Below are 16,038 nucleotides of genomic sequence, written 5' to 3'. Positions count from 1 at the left end.
CTCGACCTTGGTCTCTAGTCGACTTAGCTCGATTTAGGCAGCTTGGCTTGACTCGACTCACTTAGGCACAAAGCGATTTGACTTAACCTAGGCTCAGACTCACTTAGCTCAACCTATGCTCAGGATGACTCGGCTCGACCTGGACCCACACTAACAGAGCTTGACTTTGGACTGGGATGACTCAACTTGACTTATGTCCATGACCACTTAGCTTGACTTAGGCTGGGGTCCACTCAATTCAACCTAGGCTAGGTCGACTCAGCTAGACATGTGTTGGGATGAGCTGACTCTACTTAACCTAGGCTGAGCCAACTCAATTTGACCTAGGTCTAGGTCGATTCGACTCGAATTAGGCCAAGGTCCACTCAACTTTATCTAGGCCCAGGCTAACTCTGCTCGACTTAGGCCCAACTAACTTGAATCGATATGGCTTGGGCTAACTCAACTTATCTGAAGCCTGGACCGACTTGACTTAACATGGGTCCAAGCTAAATTTGAGTTCGAGTTGACTTTGACTAGGCTCGATCTAGACCGACTTAACTCGACCTGGGTCTGGATGGACATAACTCAATGTGTATCCAAGTCGAATCAACTTGACTTGGGGGCTTGGTTAACTCGACTTGACTTGGGTCCAGGATGAATCGACTCGACCTTCTCCTATGCCGCCTTAACTCGATTTGTGCTCGAGCCTACTCGACTCGACCTGAGCCCGAGCCGGTGCTACCTTACTTGGATTTGACTCATCCTACCATTTCATATTTTGAAATGAATGAGACACACATTGATTTTGAATTTTTAAAATCCAAAAACTTATTCCATCTATATCAATCCAAATCTAGTTAAATAGATTGAATTTTAAATCCAAAAATATGAATTTGGATTTGAGATAAATTCATTTAAATAAATTTTAAATAATATGGATTTGGATAATTATGGATTGAATTTTTTATCCACACTGAATGATTTGGTTTGTATTAGGGGTTGTAGATTGGTTTAGACTAAACCTGAAAGAAAATAAAATGTGAATTAATAATTTTTTATTGGTTTTGATTGATTCAATGTTTTAGAAAAATCATAATCTAAAATCAATGCAAGTAAGAAATGGTTGGTTCACATTACTTATATAACTATATACTATTGTGTTTAAGAAGAAAAGAACAAAATACATAATTTTATTTTAAAACTTCCCCATATAATTTTAGTCGTAACTATTATAATTTTATTGCTCAAATGTCTACACCTACTTTAAGCATGTATTTCAATAATTTTTTTCATCACTCTTCTGACAATTTAGTTGTTCAAATATTCTTTTAGACACTTAAGTGAGAAAAACGACGACTTAATTTTTTCTTCCAAGAATATAATGATCTAGCAAGAATTCTACACTCTAAGAAACAAAAATCCTAAAATTGAAAATGAATCTATTGCTTCTACTAGAGTATCTGCAAATAAACTTTCTAATATATTCTTAAAAAGGGAACCTTTGAGACAAACTAGCAGAAAAGGACCAAAACAAGTATGGGTTTCAAAAGGTAGAAATTTTCTTGCAAATGTTTTAAATCCGAACAAGAAGACTTCCATTCTAGAAAAAGGAAAATGTATACTCACAATTAATCACGACAAGAAAGCATATGTTCCTAAGATGGAGCAAAGAAAAGATCAAGCAAGATGCCTATCAACACAAATGTGAAAGAACACTGGAGATGTTTCGACAAAGATAAAACGTTTAATGAGAAATTTTTATATAGACGATATGTTTTCACAATGTCTATGAGATAAGTATCTATAACCTATATGTCTCAATAATATTTATTAGATAGTTTAAGATTATGATTACTATTATATTGATCTTGTATAGAAGGTTCAAAATTGGGTGCACCAAACGATCTTATCTAATATGCATTAAATGCTTGTGTTTAGATAATCATATATGTGTATCTTAAACGTATTTGGAAAAATCGCATGCTTAAACGTATTTTGGCACGCTTCACAAATGTGATCCCTCTCAAACTCGAGCTTAGGTAGCCCAATCACAAGATCCCTTGAAATTATCTTGTGCAAGTGATTCATGTGAATATGAGCAATTCTTCTATGCCAAAGCCAAGATTCATCTTGCTTGGATAAAATACATCGAATTGAACATGGTGAAGAGATATCTAGAAGATACACATTATTTACTCTCTTACCTACCAACATTACCTCTTTTGTGTTGGGTAGACAGATTTCACATGTGTTTGACTTGAACATCACTTGATATCCCTTGTCACATAGTTGGCTAATGCTCAACAGATTGTGCTTTAGACCTTCTACATAGAGCACATCATGGATGACCAAGATGTCTTTGTCTCCTATGGATCCTCTCCCAAGAATCCTTCCTTTATTGTTGTCCCCATAGGTGACATGCCCTTCTTGCTTAAAGGAGATGCTCAGGAACTTTGATTTGTCCCCTGTTATGTGCTTGGAGCATCCACTGTCCAAATACCATTGTTGCTTGCTCTCTTCCAAGATTTCCTACAAAGAAGATTTTCAAGTACAAAGATTTGGCCCCCTTATGAATGTGGGTCCATTTTGTTTATATTCATCAATTGAATCTTTATTGCACTTAGGAATCCACTTCATAAAGCCTCTAGGAACAACAGATTTTCTGATTTTACAGAACCTCACAGAATGACCTCTTTTCATGCAATAGAAGCATGTAACAATCAGTTGTTTCGATGGTCCAATCTGTTGTTTTTCTGGCATTTTCGAAAATGATTTTGAAAATCTATCTTGTTTGTTTTGTGGGTTAAAACCCAATCCAGCTTTTCCAAAAACACAGTTTTGAGATGCCAAGACACTTTCAAAGTTGGATTGACCTTTAGAAAGCTTATCCACAGTTTTAACAAGATAGTGAACCTTATTTTCAAGATTTTCGCAATTTTCACAAACAAGAGTATTACACTTGCAAGAGGAGTTTCTGTAAATGATTTCAAGGTTTTCAAAATCTGTTTTTGAATTTTCTAATTCCTCTTCCAGTGATTTTACTCTGTTTTCAAGCCAACTATTCTTTTCTTTTAACCGATTGTTCAAGAGGGCCAATCGATTGGCTTCTTCATGCGTTTCTTGAAAAGCTTGAAGTAATTGACCATAATTTTCAGAGTTTGAGGAGTTAGATGAATTTACACTACTTGAGTCATCCTCCTTTCTGGCCATGAAGCAGATGTTGAGGCTTTTCTTGTTTTGCCTTCTTTTCCTTCTTGCTCAACTCTTTGACCTTGCCTCCTTTGGTTCATTGTTTCCATGAGCAGCCTTGAGTGTGTCTCACATCTCTTTAGCAGTTTTGCATTTTAATATCCTAAAAAACTCATTAGTATCTAGTGCAAAAGCTATTATGTTTTGAGCAGTACAATCAAGCTTGGCCATTTTACATTCATCATTGGTCCAATGAGACAAAGGTTTTGCAATGAAAGAACCATTCTTTTTAAACTTTGGAATGTAAGGACCATTCTCAATTGAATCCCAAATTCCTTGACCAATAGATTCCAAAAAGATTTTCATTCTGGCTTCCCAATACTTGTAATTCAATCCACAGAATAAAGGTGGTTTGTAGATTGAAGCACCTTCCTCAAAAGATTGTTTTCCAGCCATAGAAAATTTTTTTTGGATCAACTTGAATAACTTTCAAGAACCAAGCTCTTGATGCCAATTGTTAGAATATATGACTTTAAACTAGAGGAGGGGGGGGGGGGGGGGGTGGATGGTTTAAAGAGGGATTTCGAAAACTTTTAAGCCTTGAATGAAATTACTTCGAGAATATATTGATTAAGAAATCAGTTTTTCAAAACACAAAGCTAAAAGCACAGCACCAACAAAACAATCGGTTGTTTCGCAGAAACAATCGGTTGTTTATACCAGTTTACAAATATCAAAACTGAATTTAAAGAGTTAAGGGATAGAGAAAAAGCACACAGAGATTTATACTGGTTCACTCTAATCCCAGAGCTACATCCAATCTTCTCAGAAACCACTGAGGAATACCACTAAGCAATCAAACCTAGATCACTTACAACACAACCAAGAAAGTGACCTTGATCCCCTCAAGACACACACTTCTCTTGGCCAACACACCAACACTAAGAATGCTGATCTTGATCCCCTCAAGAACACCCAACACTTCTCAGCAAACACACAAAGATTCTTGTTCAACAGATACAAGGATTACACTTGTTACATAAGCAAATCTGAAATCAATACAAGCATAAATCCTATGTCACACACTTTGATCAACATCTATCTCTAAGCAATCTCAACTCTTTGAAAAACTCAAAAACTTGTGTTAATTGTTCTTTTTCAAATCTGTTTTTCTGAAGATATTCAAAGATGATGTTTGTTACCAAATCTTAACAAACTATTCATTGCATTTAAAGATTGGTCAAAGCATTAAAGACTGGAGCGTAATCAGTTAAAATCATTTAAAGCTCAGTCAAAACAAAAACCATTTTTCTGTTATGGTACCAAAACAAACAATCGATTGTTTCCTTGAATCAATCGGTTGTTTTGGTTTTAACAGCTCAACCATTTGAAAAACAGTTTTCAATCTTTTCTAAAAACACCTAAGTATAAAACAATCGGTTGTTTCGACAAAACAACAGGTTGTTTTTCACTTAGCTTGAAAAAGACTTTTTCTTTTAAAAAGATTGAGAATGCCTATGCTTTGGATTCAATCAAGAGTGGATTACAAAACTCAATCTACCCCAGATCCTATCTAAGACAACTCAGCAATAGCAAGCACAGCCTAGCCTTCAACATCCTTCAAAGGGTTTTGGATTCTTCAAAGCTTTAACACCACTTGGTTCAACAATCTCCCCCTATTTGATGAAGACAAATCCTTGATGCTTGTGTATGACTTGATTGAATCCGAAGCAGTACCTACAAAAATAGCATATCTACCATCCAATGCTTCTTACAACAACATGTTAGTTTTTCACACATTTAAAACATAAAACTTGATAAACAATCGGTTGTTTACTCGAAACAATCAGTTGTTTTTATCAGCAGCAGCAGAAAACAGTTTTATATCAGAGATTTTAAAAGAATTAAACAGTTTCAAATAAGGATACACAAGACCAATTAATTCTCCCCCTATTTGTCTTCACAAATAGACTTTAACAGTAACAAAACAGATTTAGGAGAGATTATTAAGATCAAGGATACCTAATTCATTTCTTAGGAAGAAAAACCTCTCTTTTGGTAGTGGTTTCGTGAAGATGTCAGCTAATTGCAGTTTGGTCTCCACAAACTTCACTTCACAGTTCCCATTGTTTACATGATCCCTGATGAAATGATGTCTTATCTCAATATGTTTGGTCCTTGAGTGTTGAATCTGATTTTTGGTAAGATTGATGGCACTTGTGTTATCACACATCAAAGGGACTTTGTTGATCTTTAATCCAAAGTCTGCAAGTTGTTGTTTGAGCCATAGAATCTGTGCACAGCAGCTTCCAGCAGCTATATGCTCAGCCTCAGCAGTAGAGAGAGCAACACATGCTTGCTTTTTGCTATGCCATGAGATTAGGCTTGAGCCAAGAAGGTGGCAAGTGCCACTTGTGCTCTTCCTATCTAGCTTGCAACCTGCAAAGTAAGAATCTGAATAACCAATTAAGTGAATTGGAGAGTGAGAAGGATACCATAACCCAACAGTTGATGTTCCTTTTAGATATTTCAGAATTCTTTTGCAGCTTTGAAGTGTGATTCTTTAGGATTTGCTTGATATCTGGCACAAAGACACACCGCAAACATGATGTCCGACCTACTTGCTGTTAGATATAGCAAAGAGCCAATCAATCCTCTGTATTTGGTTTGATTTACACTCTTTCCAACAGAATCAACATCCATGTAGCAGCTTGATGGCATTGGAGTGCTTGCTTCTTTGCAACTCTCCATTTCAAATTTCTTGAGAATCTCTTTGCAATACTTTGATTGACATAGAAAAATCCCATCCTTTGTTTGCTTAACCTGCAATCCAAGAAAGAAAGACAATTCTCCCATCTTAGACATTTCAAACTCACCTTTCATTGCAGCCACAAATTCTTCACACAAACTATCTTGTGTAGCACCAAAGATGATGTCATCAACATAGATTTGTACAAGAATTATTTCTAAATTTGTCTTTTTGATGAAGAGAGTCTTGTCTACCATTCCCCTTTCATAACCATGAGATAGCAAAAAGTTGCTAAGTCTTTCATACCGCTGCCTTGGAGCTTGCTTCAGTCCATACAAAGCTTTCTTCAACTTGAAGACATGGTTGGGATGCTTATGATCTTCAAAACCCGGTGGTTGATATACATACACTTCCTCATTGATTTAGCCATTCAAGAAGGCACTCTTGACATCCATTTGGAAGAGTTTGAAACCACTCATACAAGCAAAAGCCAGCAGCAGCCTCACAGCCTCCAACCTTGCAATAGGGGCAAAGGTTTCACCATAACCTATGCCCTCCTCTTGATTGTAGCCATTGGCAACTAGCCTTGCTTTGTTCCTTGTGATCACACCATCTTCATCTAACTTGTTTCTGAATACCCACTTCGAACCTATAACGTTCATCTCATATGTTCTAGGGACAAGAAACCATACCTCATTCCTTGCAAATTGATTCAATTCTTCATGCATAGCTTCAACCCACTTCTCATCCTTGAGAGCTTAATCAATTGACTTTGGTTCAATTTGTGAGACGAAAGCTGTGTGCCTGCAGAAGTTTGAGATGGAGCTACGTGTGGAGATATGTTAAGTATTATCATTTGGGTCAGAAACTTAGAAGTACTTTTCAGTCAAATTTAAGATGCTAGATCATGGTAAACCAAGCATTAGAAACAAAACGATAATACCAATCATCAATCAAGAACATAATATTATGTTTAGATATCACCTTAATACATAAGAGTTTGAATAGATTACTCCCAATCCCAAAGGGTAGAATTACCCACACATGATGACTGTTACAAGTAGGGAGAGCATGAAAAGAAGATTCAGGATGTTCCTAATTGACGACTGCCTCCTCTAGGGTTTTCTAACACCTTCTATCCTCCTAATTGGGTTACAATTCACTCAATGGTGTTTTCCTCTCAATCTTGTACACTAGGGTTGTGCCTCAAGCCCCCTATTTAACCTAATTGGCTTGGGTTAATTAAATTCTCGCCTAGGCATTATTGGGCTCGCCTGGGCGAGTAAAACGCCGAAAAGCCCACCATTCTTGCATTATCTCGCTCAAGCGAGATTGAGCTCGCTTAGGCGAGTAAAACGTTAAACAACCCAATGTTTCTGGCGCTATCTCGCTCAAGTGAGATTGAGCTGGCTTGAACGAGATCCACTAATGGCATCTTGGTTTTTTGCGAGTTTGGGTAGCTATGGTGAGTGTTGATGCATTCCAACTTTCTCTTTTTAGCTTTGTATATTTTCCTTTTGCCCAATTATGTCCATTCTTCCCTAGAAACCTGGAATTAACACCATTTTGGGAATAAATAGTTCTTATTCAAATTAAAAATCATAAAATATGTAAAAAGATATGATTTCATAAATTAAGGGTTATTTTATACTTATTTTAGCAATTAATACTCACAAGTACCTATGTTTTAATATGAAATATTACTGAAATTTGGCACTTATCAACTCGCCCCAACTTAGAATCTGGTTTGCCCTCAAGCAAAGTAAATGAATATATTTGAATTTAAATATCAAAATAGATTAATTCACTAAACAACAGATTAAATTAGAAACTTATGATACTTCCAAATTCAAATATAGAAAAATATAGATACAATCAACTTCCAAGATCAAATAAAAACAATAAAATGACAACTCATAAAGGAATTTCTTCTCATATGCTCACAGGTAAGTATTTTTCTCCATTTTCACTGAATCATAACAAATCACTGTTGCTTTCATCTTCCTATCACAAACATATTAGAAACATGAATGTTGAGGTATTTTTCCAGGGTTATAATGAGGTTGAGCCTCCAAAAAGCATTGGGTTTTTAGATAACAAAATGCACATTTTAAAGAAGAAGAACATACCTACAATCCAATTATAGCACATATGTGTTATCTAATCACTATTTTCTTTTGACTTCACACTTTTCCTCATTTTTCTTTCTACCTTTTCATGATTTTCAACATGAACTTTTTTTTTCTCTTTCTCTCTCTTTTTTTTTTCTTTTTCTTTTTCTTTTTTCTTTTTTTCATCAATAGGAATAGATTTTTCCTATTTTCAACCTTTTAAGCTTTCAACCATTAGAACCAACCATTCCCTTTCTTATGTATATTGCATTTATGTTCTCATTCCTTAAACATGCCAAAGGGTAGGAAAATATATCATCAAACATTTAGGGTGCAATAATAACAAAAATTATTGGCTCAAAAGGGTATAAAAATGAATTCTAATAAGATAAATGTTGACTATTTGACCCTGGGTTCCTAATTAACACAAATTCCTCAATCATCTTCATGCTCTTTTATGATGTAACAAAAAATAAAAATTAAGCAACCACAACTGTCAATTCATCAGTAAAACTCTCAAAACTGTTTAAGTTTCACACACTCACTTGGTTTAATTGGTCTCATTCCTTTTTGTTTTTTCATCCTCTGTTCTAATCAATCATCATGTTAAATTTTCATGTATCACAATTTCAACTACATTTGTATAGGGATTCAGTCATATTTATTTCCTAACTTGTGATGTGATTCCACTAGCACAATTAGAATGATTCTTGACATTCTTAGGAATCATCTTGAGTTGGTTATGAGATAGGCACTTTATCATAGAAATGGATCAAGGTTCTATGAACAAGAACTCACTAAAACTAGTGCCAAAACACAAACTCATATGGAAGTTCCAATTATAGTCAAATTGAACCGAACAAAAAGGAACAAAAGCTAAGCAAACTGAAATAGAATGCTGGAAATTAAAATGTACCGAACCAAAAGCTGGAAAATGAAGAAGAAAGATGAAGAACACCAAAGAACAACAAAAGAACCGAAGCAACACAATTAAAATCTGAAACTGGCGAACCAAAAACAACAAGGAAACAAGCTAAGATAAGGAAATAACAAAAGAAGAAAGGAAGGAGAAGAGAGTGCTCATGAAGATGGATGTATGGTTGGATGATCACGCCACTAGAAGGATGGTTGCTCCTAGATGAGTGTGCTGCCGCCACTTGAGGACACCATGGATCCTTCAAGATAAGACTAGAGAAGAAGGCTCAAAAGCTCTCCAATGATCACTCAAAATTTGAGTATAGTTTCTTTACTCTCAATTCCAATCTGAATTGTACAAGCTAAGCACCTTTATTTATAGCCTAGAGGTGCTGAAAAATAGGTGGGAAAATTCAAATAAACTCATTTGAAATTCCCACAAAAAACAAGTCACATGGGAGGTGTGACCTTTTTCTACTATGACACCTCCTAAAAACTACACCTACACCACTCTCCTAAGTCACATGGACAATGTGACTTTATTTTACATTTTCACACTCCTTTATTTAAAAACCACACCTCCTAAAACTATACAAGAGTATTTCAAAGCTTGGCCTTGCCCCTCATGGGATGGACTTGGGCTCTTTGGGCTTTGGCCTTCTTGGGCTTGGGCTTGGGCTTTGGGCTTGGGCCTCATCTTTATTTTATGTCTTCTTTTAATTTTGAGAAGACTAGAAGGAAGAACTTCAAATGTGAGGGTGGATGTCCTCTTCCTCCATTAATAAAAGCCTCCTTTATTTGATTCTCATCAACTTGTGTCTAATTCATCTCACTATTTAATATTTAAACACAAATTCCTTTTTTCCACAATTCAAAATTAATAATGCAGTTATTTTTTTTTATTTAAGAAAAAAAAACCTAGAAAACTAATTAAAGTAAAACTGAAAATAAATCAATAATGGAATTCAAGACATAAAATAAACAAATAACAACAAATTGAATAAAAAATACAAAATAAGCAACGAGACAATCTAAGCAAATAAGCAAATAAACAGCAAATAAAGCAAAAATAAATAAAAAAACTTAAAATAAATAGCTAGAAAAAAGAAACCATATTTTTGCTTAGTCCTCTTCCCTTCCTAAGAAATCATCCAGCTCTGTGTTAAAGTCATCATCCACAAGGAAATATATATATATATATATATAGAGAGAGAGAGAGAGAGAGAGAGAGAGAGAGAGAGAGAGAGAGAGAGAGAGAGAGAGAGAGAGAGAGAGAGAGAGAGAGAGAGAGAGAGAGAGAGAGAGAGAGAGAGAGAGAGAGAGAGAGAGAGAGAGAGAGAGAGAGAGAGAGAGAGAGAGAGAGAGAGAGAGAGAGAGAGAGAGAGAGAGAGAGAGAGAGAGAGAGAGAGAGAGAGATATGATTTGCACTTTCCTACATCTGTATGTGTTCCCATGTGGGTCTCTGTTCTAACTGCATTTGTTCCAATATCCTATCTTCCCTGAATGTTGCAGATGATTCTGGGTGATGGATGGGTGAATGATATATAGGAACATCACCAGCTTGTGGAGCCTGTTCTTTTGCAGCAGTACAATTATTAATAATAAACTTCAAATCAATTGGAGGTGTAATTTTTACATATGGGTTGACCTCTACACCATGGGTTGCACATAGAGCAATAATAAGAGTAGGAAAACCTGAAGAACCCTTTGTTTTATGATTATTGTGGCCAATTTTAAGTCTAACAAATTTATAAATTTCATGGCAGATAATTTTGGCAACATCAATAGAATAATTATCTTTTAAGAGGCAATAAAGAAGATGACACCTGGGAATATTCAAATCAGACACATGGCCAATAGGTACAATACTGGTAAGCATGAAGACCATCCAAACCTGAGATAAGGTCTTCATGTGCTTCCTTAGTATTCTTCATGGTTTTCCAGCTGAGTTTAGTTGATAAGTGTGATTGGCTAGACAGATTTCCATAGCCACTATATCATCATTAAATCCACAAAGTTGAGCTTTTAGCCGGTGATAGGTACAATCATCATCACCTCTTAGTTGCAAAGGATCCCCCCAAAATATACTGATGGAGTCCCTATCAAAAGGCACCCATATCCCTTGTACTTGTGACCGCATTTCTTGAGTCCCTTCTTTTCCTGTACAAGCATTTGCATAAAACTCATAAACTACCTCAGGATCATACATGTTAAGAGGCGTTTTTAGCCTCATCCAATTTTGTCTTTGTAGGCCTTCTAGAAATGGGTCATATTATTTTAATAGCAGTTGCGCTTTTCTTTCGAAGATGAAAGCCCAGTGCTTTATCTCTTCATATCTCTTCTGCTTTTCCTTATTCCCAATTCTATTCCTTACTGGTGGTTCCGAAGATTCTATTCTTACTCTCTTCCCTTTAGCTGTTTGGGCTACTGTATTCTTTGTCGGATCCATAACTGCAAAATTCAAGTTAGGCACACCCACTTCACATATATTATTGGTACATCTAAACCTAGTTACTATTATCTAGTGCTTATAAAACCATTTTAACAAACACCTTCCGTGCATGCTCAATTTTGAGTGAAAAGGGTGAGTGGGGTTTTCATTAACCATCTAGATTTCAAGAACAAGCTATCAAACATGTCAATCAACTTCCATGGAACCAAAAGTATAACTTTATCCATAATAATCTTCACAAACCCTAAAACCCAAAACCCCCCAAATTTTAACATCAAAAGCATAACTCAATGGGCTAGAAAAGAAATTAGGGCAGAAAAATAGATATGGGATACTTTCCTAGCACAATGTGAGCATAATATTTGAGCTTGAAGAGGAACAAGTAATAATGAGAGCAGTTTTAGGCTACCACATCACAAAAAAATAGGGTTTCTCACCAAGGGTTTGGAAAAAATGGAGCAATTGAACCCACACTTGCGTTTTTAAAAACACTATATTTTTAAACACACAAAACCTATTCTAACACAAAATAAACAATTAAGAATAAAAACTACTGGGTTGCCTCCCAACAAGCACTTTAGTTAACGTCGTATAGCTTGAAGAATGTTTTATTAAGGAGGATAACCATTTTGTTGCACAAATCTTCTTGATACAACTTTTGTTCTTCTTGAATATGGGTCTTCAAGTTCAATTGTTCCATCCATCTGCAGTTTCTTAATAACCCACAATCTTGCCTCCTTCTTCTTAAATTTTATCCTAGCTTCTCTCAGCTTGATAGGTTGTCATGCGCTATACTCGTCCTCCTTCACAGGCTTCCCCTGTTTGACCTTGTCTTCTTCTGTCTTTAATCTTTGATGAGGTATAACTTTCTCTATTGACTTTGAAAGATCCATATGTTCCACAACTGTATGAAAGGATTCATCCTTTGGTGCATCCTCTTGTAAGCCATCCTTTCCAGCATTATCCTTATTTATATCATTAAAAAGATTGAAAATTACCTCATCATTTTGAGCTTTTACTCTAAGTTATCCTTTATCAACATCAACTATGATTCTAGCAGTTTTCATAAAAGGTCTACCAAGAATCAAAGGGACCTCCTCATCTTCTTTCATGTCCATGATAAAATCTATAGGGAATATAAACTTATCCACTTTCACAAGAACATCTTCCACCACACCATAAGGATATTTGATGGTTCTGTCTGCTAGCTATAACTGCATCTTGGTGGGTTTAACCTCTAAGTTACCTATTTTTCCTAGCCTCGTCAATGGCATCAAATTTATGCTTGCCCCTAAATCCAATAATGCCTTACCCATAAATAAAACACTTATAGACATATGAAGGTTAAAACTCCATGGATCCTTGGATTTTTTTGGCAAGCCTTTTTGTATCATTGCACTACATCCATCTTCCAGTTTTACACTTCTTCCTTCAAAGCAACTCCTCGGCCTTATATCTCACTCATATGTAGACTTTGTTGATCAAGAGTGATCAAAGGATTTGAAGAATCCAAATCCAAGTGTTTGATGGCAAGGTTGGAGTTGCTGCTGTGTTTAGGATAAGATCTGGGTAGTTTATTTGTGTAATCCACTCTTTGTTGAATCTAAAGCTAAAGTGTTTTTAAAACCTTTTAAGTTTAAAGTGTTTTTCAAACTAAGTGAAAAACAACCTGTTGTTTTGTCGAAACAACCGATTGTTTTACTCTTAGGTGTTTTTGAAAAGGTTGAAAACTGTTTTGGTTGGTTGACTTGTTGTCAAACCAAAACAATCGATTGTTTCGTGATTTCAATCGATTGTTAGTTTGAAAATCCTAACAAAATTTGTTTTGTTAGTTGAGTATGCTTTAAATGATTTTCAACTGAATACGCTCATCTATTAAATGCTTTGACCAATCTTTGAAAGCTATAAATAGTTTGTTTATGTTTTATAACAAACAAGAAAAACATATTTGAGTTTTTCAGTTGTGAAAGATTGCTTTCAAGTTTTGAACATTCACATTCAACTTTGGTTTTTTTCAAGAGAGAGTGGAATATGATTACATCTGTATTTGATTTCAGATTGTTCTGTAAACAAGTGTAATTCGTTCTGAATACTTTCTTTTTCTGTTGCTTTATTGTTTTGTGCTTTATATCTTGGCTAACTAAATTTCTGATTGAGTTTCATACAAAGGATTTTGTTCTAGCTAAAAAAGTTTTCAAAAACCCCCTTTAAACAATTCACCCCCCCTCTCGTTTAAGGCCATATATTCTAACTGACTTTTGCTTCGACATTCCTGCAAAATAATTTTTAGGGAGCAAGTTATCAAAAAATTTCCTTTCCTTCTCTTTTTTAAAAAGGGCATGAGGATATGATAAATCTTTTTCAAAAACACCTCATTATTTTCACTCTTTTTAAATATTTTTTTCTTTTTCACCCCCTACATTTTTACCATCCATCTCTCTTGTTATGTTACCACGCTCGACGACAATTTTATTGTAATGCTTCTTGGGGTTGGTCTTGGTGTTGGCTGAAAATTAACCATCTTATCCCTCTTCTATTTGTTTGGCAATCTGTCCCACCTGAGTTTCTATAATTCTAGCCATAATAGCCTTCATGAATTTCTCTAAGCAATCTTCAAGTTTATTTATCCTTTCAGGAACAAAAGGATAATTGGGTTGTTGTTGCTGTTGGAAAGGTCCTTTCTTATTGGATGAACCATGGTCTTGTTTCCACCCAAATGTTATGATTTTAATTGCTTCTCCAACCTTGAGAATAATTGTTATTGTTGGAGAAGCCACATTGCCTTCCCTAATTACCCATGTAATTTACCTCAACTTCAGATGAATTGTTCTGATAAGAATAATGACCATTAGGATGGTCACCTCCACAAAAATCACATCTGATTGGTTGACTATGGCTTTGAGATGAGTGGACAACATGTAATTGTTGGGGCAATTTAGCCATTTGTGCAGTTAATTGCTCAATCTGCTGTGTCAGAATTTTATTTTGGGCCAAGAGTGTATCTGAAGTATTTAATTCTAACAACCATTTCTTTTGCTTACCTTGTCTATCATGTTAGGCTTGATAATCAGTTGAGGTCAATGCATCAATAATCCTTGTCACTTGTTCAACATCAACAGTCGTCATTGTGCCGCTAACTGCAACATCCAGGAGCATCTTAGTGTTAGATATGAGATCATTACGAAATATGCTTAGTTGAGCAATATCTTCAAACCCATGATTTGGGCATTTTCTCAGTATCATTTTGAATCTCTCTCATGTCTCACAAAAAGATTCATCCGCTCCTTGTCTGAACATCGAGATTTCAGACTTCGCTTTGATTTAACGATAGATTGGAAAAAATCTTTGAAGAAATTTTTCCTCTACATCCTTCCAGCTAGAGAGGCTCTTATTTGGATGTGATTTGTGCCATTCCTTAGCTTTTCCTGCCAATGGAAAAGGAAACAAACGCATATAAACATTTTCAATATCACTTGATTGGAAGCCCATTGTTCTCACCAATTCACAAAATGTAGCCAAATGTGTATATGGATTCTCATGATCCATTGCTGTAAATTGGTAGGTACTTATGAGACTAAGGAAAGCAGGTTTCATCTCCAAGGCCTTGTTGGTAGCAGGTATTGGAATACTAGAAAAATGCCTTGACCCCTGCTACATGGCATAATCTCCAAGTGTCCTCCTAAGACGTGGTGCTTGCTCTTCTGCCATGTTACTTTCCTTCTGAAAAATATTAGTGGGAAAAGAAGAAGTGGTTGAGGATTCCTCTCTAGTGTCTCCTTGCTTCTCTTTTGTTTTTGTCTTTCTGTTTCTTTTGACTCTCTTTCAATCTCTGCTTCAAATAATAATTGGTCTTTGGGAATTTGACCTCTCAATATCATATAAGACAATTAAATCCAGCGTTAACACAAGGATTCACTAGTAATAACAAAATATTTGTTTTTCTTTGTAAAATTTAAAAATAAACAGAATAAAATAAATTCTAATTAAATATGAAAATAAAATAAAAACAAATAAATTCAAAATAAATCGGCTAGAACTTTTTCCTTGGAACAAAGAGTTCCCTGTGGTTGGGGTAAATTCATTTGGTCTTCCTCTATTCCGCTTTCCAAAACCCTAGTACTCTGGAAAGTTTTTCACGGGCGATTTCCTATAAATCAGCATATTCAGAATAAAGGTTTTCATATATGTTCTATGTGTACGCTTTGTGAAAAACAAGAGGAATCTATTCAACATTTATTTTTTGAATGTTCTAATGCTTTGCATATTTGGAGTTGGGTTCGACAAATTTTTTTACTTCTCATTTCTCTAATAAGGATGATCTTCTTTCTTTTATTAAGAGTGATGGTAGTCCTTTGGTTAAATTGATTAAACTTGTTGTGATAACTTTTTCTATTTGGATGATATGGAATATGAGGAATTATGCTAGATTTTAGGATAAAATTGATGTTTCTAGAGTTATTTCGATAATAAAAGATTTAACTTGTCTAGTGGGAAATTCGTCTAAAGCTTCAATCAAGAATGATATGTTGGATTTCAACATGATTAAGATTTTTGGTATTAATAGTGATACTGGTAAAGTTCTTCGTGCTCTTCCTGTTAGATGGGAGTTCCCTTCACCAGACTGGGTTAAAATTGACATT

At 35.3% G+C, this 16,038-nt stretch overlaps 1 pseudogene; it reads left to right on the top strand.

Moving 5' to 3' along the window:
• Positions 1–14,609: 14,609 nt before the first annotated feature.
• On the top strand, positions 14,610–14,715 carry LOC137833774 (small nucleolar RNA R71; annotated as a pseudogene).
• Positions 14,716–16,038: the final 1,323 nt, after the last annotated feature.

Source organism: Phaseolus vulgaris, chromosome 6 (assembly GCF_051622355.1).
Source record: "Phaseolus vulgaris cultivar YP4 chromosome 6, ASM5162235v1, whole genome shotgun sequence".
Taxonomy (NCBI): Eukaryota; Viridiplantae; Streptophyta; class Magnoliopsida; order Fabales; family Fabaceae; genus Phaseolus; species Phaseolus vulgaris.
Note: the sequence above shows the minus strand (reverse complement) of the source record. Positions and strands in the feature narration are given on the sequence as shown.